We start from the raw sequence: 9,944 nt of genomic DNA on the forward strand, positions 1-9,944 counted from the left end.
TTCCCAAAAGTGACAGTACTGAAGGCAACTTCGCCCGACTGAGTTCTTGGTGTGGCATTGAAGTAATTGCGGGAAGAGAATATTTTCAGCAAACATCCTTGAGTGGTTTGTATGTGTAGTCTTTATAAATAAATAAATATTCCTTTATTTTTTGCTAAGGCTGCACAGTATCCAGACCAGGTCTGTTAAAACCATGACTATTAAATAATAATGACTATAATATGACTATAGTTTAATAAAAGCCTACATATACATTTTATGAGGAAGATCACATAAAATGCTTAAAAATGGAAAGACAGCTGATCATGGTCCTTTGCAATTGCCGGGAAAGAGCTGCGGCTGCCATATTGTGTGGAATTTTTTTTTTCCCAAATTCAACCAATCGCTTTCATCCAAGTTATTAGACTCTGCTTTCTCGTTTCACATAAAACCATGATTAAAACACAGTGGTGCTGTTGTGTTTGGCTCAACAGCTAAATTATCCATGATTCTCCATGCACATAGCAAAACAAAGGAAGCAGAGCCAAGAAAGGGAGTCATTAAATCAGCAACAGCCAAACACTGTACGGTTGAAGAACTATGAAATTGACATAATATTTTACAATTTTGTTTATAGAGATAAACAGACTTTTTTCTATAACCACTTAATTTACACTGCAGGGCTCACAAACCATTTACTCACACATTCACACCTACTGTCAGTCTAGAATGCATGGCAATATCTGTCCTCAAGATGTTTTAATCAATTAGGTACCACAGATGGAAATGGAAAGCAGTTGCAAATTGTCACACACAATGTTTTTCTCAGATGAATGAAGAACTTCATTGTATCATGCATGGCATGGGGATGTAATCTCTCATATTTCAAAGTGGTGTTTATTCCAGCAAAGCATTTATGAGAAGATGTCCTTAAGCTTTGCTGCATTGCTCCTTTGGTGCTTTCTCACCCTCATTCTTCTGCAGCCAGCACTGGCCTCCTGTACAGCACAGTGGTGGCATTTTAATAGCCTGCTTTTTGTTGTAGGAGATAAGTGGAAGCTGGCGTATAGCTGCTTTGTCCTTGACTGAATCAGTACCACAGCCTCACTGTAAAAAAAAAAAAGAAAGAAAAGTGCAGCTATAGATCTGAGACAATTTCCCCAGGGATCTTTAAATAACAAAGTTGGGGCTGTGGAATGTTCCGGATGCAGGTCTGAGACAGTCTGAGACAGTTTCCAGCTTACTTAACCCCTTGAAATACAAAAGCAGAGCTGCAGACAGCACCGCAACATCATTTGCATGCTACATTTCATGGAACAAAGAAAGCTGAACTCAGAATGCAATTTAACATCACAAATTTTAGACTAAAGCAAAGTAAACATAATAAAGCTGTATGTATTTTTTTAAATACCAGATTTCAACATTTAATAGTATGTATGAAGTCACAAATATAACCTGTCACTGTCCTATTTAAAACTTTAATAAAAAAGCAATAAAAAATAATTAAAATCCACTATGAAGTTCACAGGTTACCAGTTTTTTAAACATAAAACGGGAACAATATGACTAGAGTTGTTTTTGGTGGCCTGACTTAATTACAGTTTTAGTCTAGTCTTTGTGTCAAGCTGTCAATTTAGTTTTATTAATCTTAGTCAATGTCCACAATCATTTTAGTCTAGTCACGAATCAGTCAACTAAAAGCAGTTTAGTCTTATTTTAGTCAGAATGATCTGTCCTCTTTTTCACTTCATTTTAAAGAAAGTCTGTCCAAAGGTCACAGCCACCTGATAGCCCACCACAAGTATTCTGAAATGCAAATAATGTCATAAATGTGGACTGAGGAAGTGATGTCATCTGTGTGACTGGATGGAAGACACGGGAAACAGAAATACTACATAATAATAATAATAATCGCGATTAAACGAGAGGCAATAATGTCTCATCTCATTTTCAGAATTGAATAGACATTTAAGCATATTTTTTATTTTGTAAGCCACATTTAGTATTTGTCAACAACATTATATGATATATTTTGTTATAGTCATATAAATATAGTTATATATTCTTATTTATACATCTTATTTCTGTCATAAAGGTTAATTGACCTAGATATGTGAAAAATGTTGTTGACAAAAACAACACATATGACACCATTGTCTAGATTTTGGTGTTGGGGAATCAAATCCTTTTTACATCAGCTGAAGATACATTTTAGAAGCATTTTAACAAGAACGACCCTTTACGTAAAACACCCTTTTCTTCTGTCTAGGTAAACATGGGTGATTTAATGTATAATGGAGCGTACAAGCCACATCTCCCTGTTGATGAGCATTGCATCTGGTCAAATGAGTCCTACCATTTCCATAATTCTGATGTCTGAATTGAAAAAAAATAATAAATCAATTGTTGGATTCTGGAGAAAGAAATCTTATGGTTCTTGGTTATTATATTCATAATGCAATATTTGTACTACCTACAGAGTCTCACTTGGCAGAGAGAACCTCTCTCCAGGTGTCCTGAAATCAACTTCAGGAAAATTATTCTCTGCATTTGAGGGAATCAAGGACGACCTCTCTTGTCCTTGCAATACTAGCTTTCTAGAAGACTTGTTCTGAAGCTACGCTACATGCAAATGAAAGTATGCATAAAATGTTCAGTAGTAAAACAAAAATTGCTGTTTTAGTTGACAATCAAAATAATTCACCCTAAATACAATATAACAGAATTATGTGTATATTTATATGTTTTTTCTTCAGCTTATGTCTGCATAAAATTCAATTATAACACATGAGAATTATAATCCGCTCCCTTCTGCATCATTCAAGAACCTCTGAAGACCTTGGAGTCTGAAAAATTGTAAGCTTCTTGCCTTCACAGCGACCGGTGAAATTTTTTGATGGCAAGCATTGGCCTAAGGAAATGTTGTACATGTCGAGCAAACTCATAAAGTATATGTGAATGGGGGAAAGGGATGGGAAGGGGACATGTGCCATGTGTCACATCTTCTGTTTACTTCATATGCCTTTGATGCGCTTCCTAGACTCTGGCGCGCCAGAAATATTCATGTTGAGTGTGTGGGGGGGGGATTTTTAAGCCCCACCTGCATTAATGTTCCGAGCTCCTCTTTCTAAACTATTTCCAGTTTTTCCCCATTTTAGGAACTTGTTTTTCACTCCCTCAGACTTTTCTGTGGCCATGTTTCATCGCTCAATCTCTCTCATCGCCACAAGTGTAAATTCAATTTTGTTTAACTAGGCCACCGAGAACTTCTGAATATGTGTGATGAATATACATGAAATGCATTAGCAAATCAAAACATTAATTTCAGATGAAGTCAAGTTACAGGAGACTTTTTGTTCACAGCAGGAGCAGACCTCAAATCGCATGTTGAATTAATTGGGAGGACGAAATGAGACAAGATGAAAGTATTCTAAATGATTAAATTCAAACATTTAATATTTTCTAATCATCTATGTATGTGTGATTGTGTGGCAAGCCTTCACACCTTGTCCAAAAGTGAAACACCTTCCTGCCAAAGCCCTGATAGTGTCAGTCTAATAAACACCACCACAGGAGGATGATTTTCTTTTCAATAATGGAGAAGACCATGGTGACTGTCCACACCCCCAGATGAACCCCCACACTCTGTCCAGATCTGATCATCCGAAACTCTATGAGCAGTGTGGAAGTAGACTGTGTCCTAAGAAGAGCTCTTACAGCAAACCTGCTAATTGCCATGAGGTGGTGGAGCAACGCAGAAGCCAAAGCTGGCAGGCCACCTGCAAACCAATGAAGGAGGGCTGCTGGGAGTAATGTGGAACTAATTTAAACATTAATAGAAGACAGGATTTGGGAAAAGAAGGTGAGCCTGTGGATAGGTGTTACTGGGATGCAAGCAGAGATCTGATGAATGCTGGCTGGGTCTCCTGGACAAGGGGGTATGACGGGTTCAAATGTTCAAAGGTTCAAATGCTGTCTTACGACAAAGTTTGTGAACAGAACAGAAGTCAGAACAGAAGTGTCAGGATATCATTTATTCTGGACATGGTTGATCAGTGGATAGAAATGCTGTTTTTTTTCGAGCAGTCATTTGCAGGCATTTAATAAGCACAAGCTCAGCAGATCATGTGGAAGACTTCATCGATTCTTATTCAAATCCCTGTCATCATCAAACCATGCAAGCTGCTTGCAAATTAATTTTGTTGATTTCAGTCATTGCGTGTATTATGAATAATTCACAGTACAATAATTCACACATATTAATGTTACATTAATTTGTTGTTAATATAATATTTACATTTTTATGATGATCAAATCTTGACATAATGTCTATCAAAATGAGCCGAAATAAGAACACATTTGTCTCTGTTCTATATTTCTATATAACTGGTGCAGATGGATGTATGATTATGGTTGTTGTTTTTTGTTATTGTTGTTGTTATTGTTAGTATTATTGGGTTTATGCTAATTTCTACACGATTGTGCAAACTGTTTTATGCCTTTGGACAGAGTTAGGGACAATTCATAAGTGGCCAGGGAAATCCATAAGTGGCCAGTACAGACCCACAGTGTTAAAGAGCGGGAAATAGTGAATATGGAAAGAAGCATGACGGCGCTTTCTCCTTCTCCCAGTCTGCAGCTCAACATAAGCGGTCCTTGAAAACAACTGCAGCCGCAACACATAGTAACCAGGGAGACCAGCCATTACTGAGCAATAGCTCCTAGTCCATTAGCGTGCTAACTTAATGGCCATTAGTGTCCAGGCCATTTTCAATTGTGTTTTGATGCCAGCATGGCCTTTTAGAAAGATTTGGCTGTGTTGAGTTCACAACTGCAAAGACTCTACTAAGAACCTTCAGTCGATGTTTTTCTCAGAAGTTTTATATGCCTTTTTCGAATCAATGTATAATAACTCTACCGTGTAATGATCTGGCACCCTGTTCTTGAATTGTGCCACAAAGTTGCTGGTAGAGATTCAGGCCCCAGCTTCCACAAGCTTCCAGCTTCCTGACCCAGATAAATGAGCTTGAATGGATGTACAGATAGATGTTGTGTCCACTTGTCTTTGCTCAAATTGCTGTATAAATAGCGGTATGTCATTCTTTTAAAACTGCTATGTCTCTTGTTCTAATCTGATCAGCTGTCTTCTTCATGCAATCACAGAAAGATTCAATCAGACACATTCCCTGGTCCTGTGTACGAATGCATGCATTCATTTATTGATTTTTCTTGTTCAGCTTCAATGCCTATTTTATGTTACAGATATCATAGGTAAAATGACCATTTAATGTATTTAGATATTTATGAGACTTTGGTTGAATTAAACCACTGTGTGCTGTGCTGCAGTGTTTTACAATGAAAATCCATTTACTTTCACTAATTAGCAGCATTAACTGCAGCTTGATCTGGAACTGTGAAAGTATTTCTCAAAGCTAAAGTGGAATAATAGGAATATTACATTTCTTGACACTTAACCCATGGCTAAACAGATTCAGCTCAGTTAACCTCTGCTCGCAAGTCATCCCTCTAAAGCCAGGAATCATTGTGATGTGAGGTAACCAGGTCTGTCACAGCATTTAAGTTGGGGTCTCAAGAGAATCAGAAAATAGAACATGTTGATGAAAGTACACACGCCTGGTCCAGCATCCTATTAGCCTTATGTTTGTTTATATGTCTAAAAAGCTAGTGGACACTTACATGTTTTCTTTTTTAATGCATCATACGTGCTTAAAACATCCGTTTTTTTTTTTTTTTTTTGTGTATGTGGTGTGTGTGTTCTGTTCACTGACCGGCGAAGGATTCCAGTTCCAATGACATTCATTTTCACTCTCACAACACAGTGAAAAAAATCATCATCAGTTACTGATTGTGTAATCAGTCAGTCAGATACCTGCTGTATTCCTGTGTCCATAGAGACCTCTCAAGGACACTGACTGAATTAAGTATTCTGCAGAGATGTGGAGGCCAGGTCAATAACATTCACAGTCATTCTCAGCAACCCCCGAGTGCAGCCTAAATGCATAACCGACGAAACACCATACCCTCTATTGTAATTTCCAGTGTGGAGAGATGCATCTGTCTGTGTTTGCAGCAGATAACAGAACAGTGTTTGAATCTACAGACCAAACTGTGGGACACTCACCCAAAGCAGTGAACAGAGAGGCAAGAACTATCTAAAATCTTTGCTGTGACACAGAGTGCTGATGAACAAACACTATACGCTCCCTCCCTTAAATATGTATTTATTTGTTAAATTATTTATTTTTGTCACCATCTGGACATTTGGCCAAGTCTATAATTATTCCTGGCTGTCTCAATCTTGTCTCCCAGGCCTGCAGCAGTCAAGCATCATATTACCGATTTCCAAGAAGATTTCTTAGAAGATTTCTCAGAAGAAGATGCAAAACAAATAAATAAATAAAACTAGAATAGATTAATTCGCTTTGACAAAATTAAATTAAGGCAGATAAGGGAACACAAGTATAACACATTTTTCTGTTTCCAGAAGTGTACTTGTACACCCGTGGAATGTAAGACTTTATGAAATCGGAGTTAAAAGCATTGAACAGCATGCTGTAGGATCTCATTATGTCTTTCAAAAAGAACTGAAGCCATTTCATGGATTTGCTTTTTCACTCATTTATTTGTTTGAAGGTCACTGCGGCTTTATACTTCATTCTTTATCATTTTGAAATCTCATAGAATCTGCAACTGATCCCAGTCACTGGGGATGCACCTGACACTGTATTTCTTGGTGCAAGTAAAAGGGGAGGGGGTGCATCAGGAAGGGCATTCAGCATAAAACCTTTTTTACCGACAACTACCTGCTGTTGTGACCCCCAATGGGAAAAAAGAAGAAAATGTTATCTGTACGTGCGGATGAATACAGTTATGGCCAAATGCTCCCTGGTGCTTTTTCTCTGTTTTCAATTCAGTTTTAGCTGAATTGCCAGATTAGCCTTAGACTAAATTGCAGTGGATTTAAAGAGTATTCAGTCTTGAGGAACTTGAACCCTGGATCTCTTCACCCAAACATATTAAGGACTATAACATAAAAGATAATGCTGCTGAGCTGAATGATCACTGACAAAACTACATGGGACAACATAAAAAAGTACATGTGGTGTACAGCCAGGAGGATCATTGATATGGAATATGTCTACATTCCTCTGGATGCTAATGTTAAAATGGCAATAAAAGAACTGCAAGGTGTAACACTTGTATTGTACTTTCATCAAACATGTCACTTGCCCTACCACAGGAAACAACATTATTAACCATGCCACTCCCATCTCCCACGAAGGACTGTCGGATCACCTCTCTCTACTGTTGTTCACTAAATACACTCCTCTTATCAGAATAAGAAACTTAACTCGTACCTGTGCCACACTCCACTCATTACTTTTTTTTATATGGTTATTACTTAGTTTGTATGCTCAGATTTACTTTAGTAATTGCTACAAATTGTACGTTAATACATTATTATTATTATTATTATTATTATTGTTGTTGTCTGAAATTTGAGTCATGGTAACTGGACTTTCTTTCTTAAGGTAGAGACGTTTCATTTTGCATCCACAGAACTTCTTTGTCTCTACCTTAAAGAAAGAAAGTCCAGTTGCCATGACTCAACTTTCAGACAAAATTCACCTGGATGACTGAGAGTCTTCACAGACATATTGTTATAATAATAATAATAATGATAATATGTCAGAGATCAGGTGCAGGTCTCAGTGGTGTCACCTGTAGAAGTTCTCAAATGACTCTGCCATTATGGCCTGTATTAGGGATGGGCAGGAGGCTGAACACAGGAGTCTGGTGGGCTGGTGGGCAGCTTTGTTGAGTGTTGTGAGCTGAACCACCTACAGCTAAACATCACAAGGACAAGGGAACTGATTGTGGACTTTAGGAAGCAGGCCCCTCCTCCCACCCCTGTCACAATCAGAAGAGCTGATATGGAGGTATTTCAAGAATACCAGTAGCTGGGGGTTCACATTAACAGTAAACTGGACTGGTCCAATAATACCAACACTGTCTTCAGGAAAGGACCTTGTTGTTTTTTCCTACTGAGGTGTCCCAGACCTTTCAATGTGTGTAGGAAAATGCTGACCATGTTCTAACACTCTGTAGTAGAGCGTGTGGTGTTCTCTGCAGCTGGGGCAGTGAGGTGGAGACAGCTGATACCAACAGGCTGATCAAAAAATCTGGAGACAAGAAAGCCAGACAGAGGTGAAAGCCAGACAGAGGTGTGCGAGAAGAGAATGCTAAAAAAGCTTCTCGGTATCATGAACAACCCCCCTCACCCCATGCATGCCTCTCTACCATCAGAGCACTCGTCATCGCCTTTTAAATGCAGAACTTAGCGCCACAGGAAATCCTTCTTACACATGGCAATAAGACTGTACAACTCTTCCTCATTCTGTAGCTGATCTTTTCTGGATCAGTATTAATGCCTGCTTTCTCATGAGGCTGTGCAGTTACACAGGCCAGCAAATTGCCTGAGGTGCCACGACAGGGGTGCCAGGCCTTGTTGGGGGTGGATGAAGATGTTTACAATCTGATTGGTCTGTGGCAACCTTTTTGGGAGTCAAACACTAAGTATAAAAGAGTTTCTCTCATGGGCTGCAATCTCTTCTTTTCCTTCTCCATCGGGGGCTCATCCCCACTTAGATCCCCCAGCTTCTGGGCCTTTCTCTCTCCCCATGTTTCTCCAGGGCCAGGCTGCCTCTCCCGTCTCTTTCTGTTTACTTTTAATTTGGGTTTATTTGTAACATTGGTATCATTTTTACTTATGTAACTGTAACAGTAATCTACCTGTGTTAATAATTTAGAAACTCCCATCATCGTTGGATTTTCCATAGTTTTTACAATTGCACAACAGTTCTGTTCAAATTTCTCCTTATTGAGCATTTTTTCGCATTGAACAAAATAATTTTCTTTGGGATATGTAAAGGTTTTTCTTATCTTATCTAATTAGGAAATACCATAATTCACATATTTCTATATATTTTTATGTCTTAATAACTGTTTTTTTTTATTTTATGTCTTAGTAACTGTTTGATTATAAAATCACTAGATACTTATTTGGATGATTACTTTTCTCTCTACCTGATCCTGCCTTCCCATCTACTGTTTTACTTACGCGAGCGTCCACATCCGTGGGTGTTGCTGTCTCTACGGTGGGGACTCACCTGCGTCGCTCCGCAACTGGGGTTTCTCGTCTTCACGGACACGCGCTCTGAATCCTGTCTCCTCCCCACTACGTGACAGGAATGATCTGCATTTGCAAATTAGGCAGCGCTATTCATTTTTTCTTCTTGCCCTTTAATAACGTGTAAGTTTTTTTAATACACAAGTGAATTAGTCTTTTATTTATTTTATGTACAGCATTTTGGTCCAGTGTGGTTATATAGAGTGACTAGATTGGATTGGATGATTTATCATCTTGTCATGAATGTGGCCTTCTAGGAAATGGCCTTCTAGGAAATTGTGTTCCTAGAAAGCTCCTCATATAAAGGGAAAAAGCATTTGATATGTTAAAACAATTAAGACTTGAAGTGGAACTCATGCGCATTTTAAGCTTGGCCTCGAAAAAATCCCTGCCATCTACACTAAATCAGACAAGAAGACTATATTGAAAAAGTCTTTCAAGAAGCAATGTGGCGTGTGTGTTCTCTTTAACCTGCTGAGACATGTTTTAAAAAACAAATAATATACAATGGTCATGCTGGCTGGACATGGCGAGGAAGAAGGACACGACGCAAGATGTCGCGAAATGGGGGTTTAGTACACGGTGAACAGGGCAGGGAAGACATCAAGTAACAATGACCCCACGGCAAACAGACAAGAACATGCAATCAAAACAATCAGGAAACATAATTAGCACAGTACGAACATGAAACTCTGGTCTGATCCAGAGTATCCCCTGCCGGACCAGATCATGACAATAATAAATACTAATCACG

This window comes from Denticeps clupeoides, chromosome 10 (assembly GCF_900700375.1).
Source record: "Denticeps clupeoides chromosome 10, fDenClu1.1, whole genome shotgun sequence".
NCBI classification, from domain to species: Eukaryota; Metazoa; Chordata; class Actinopteri; order Clupeiformes; family Denticipitidae; genus Denticeps; species Denticeps clupeoides.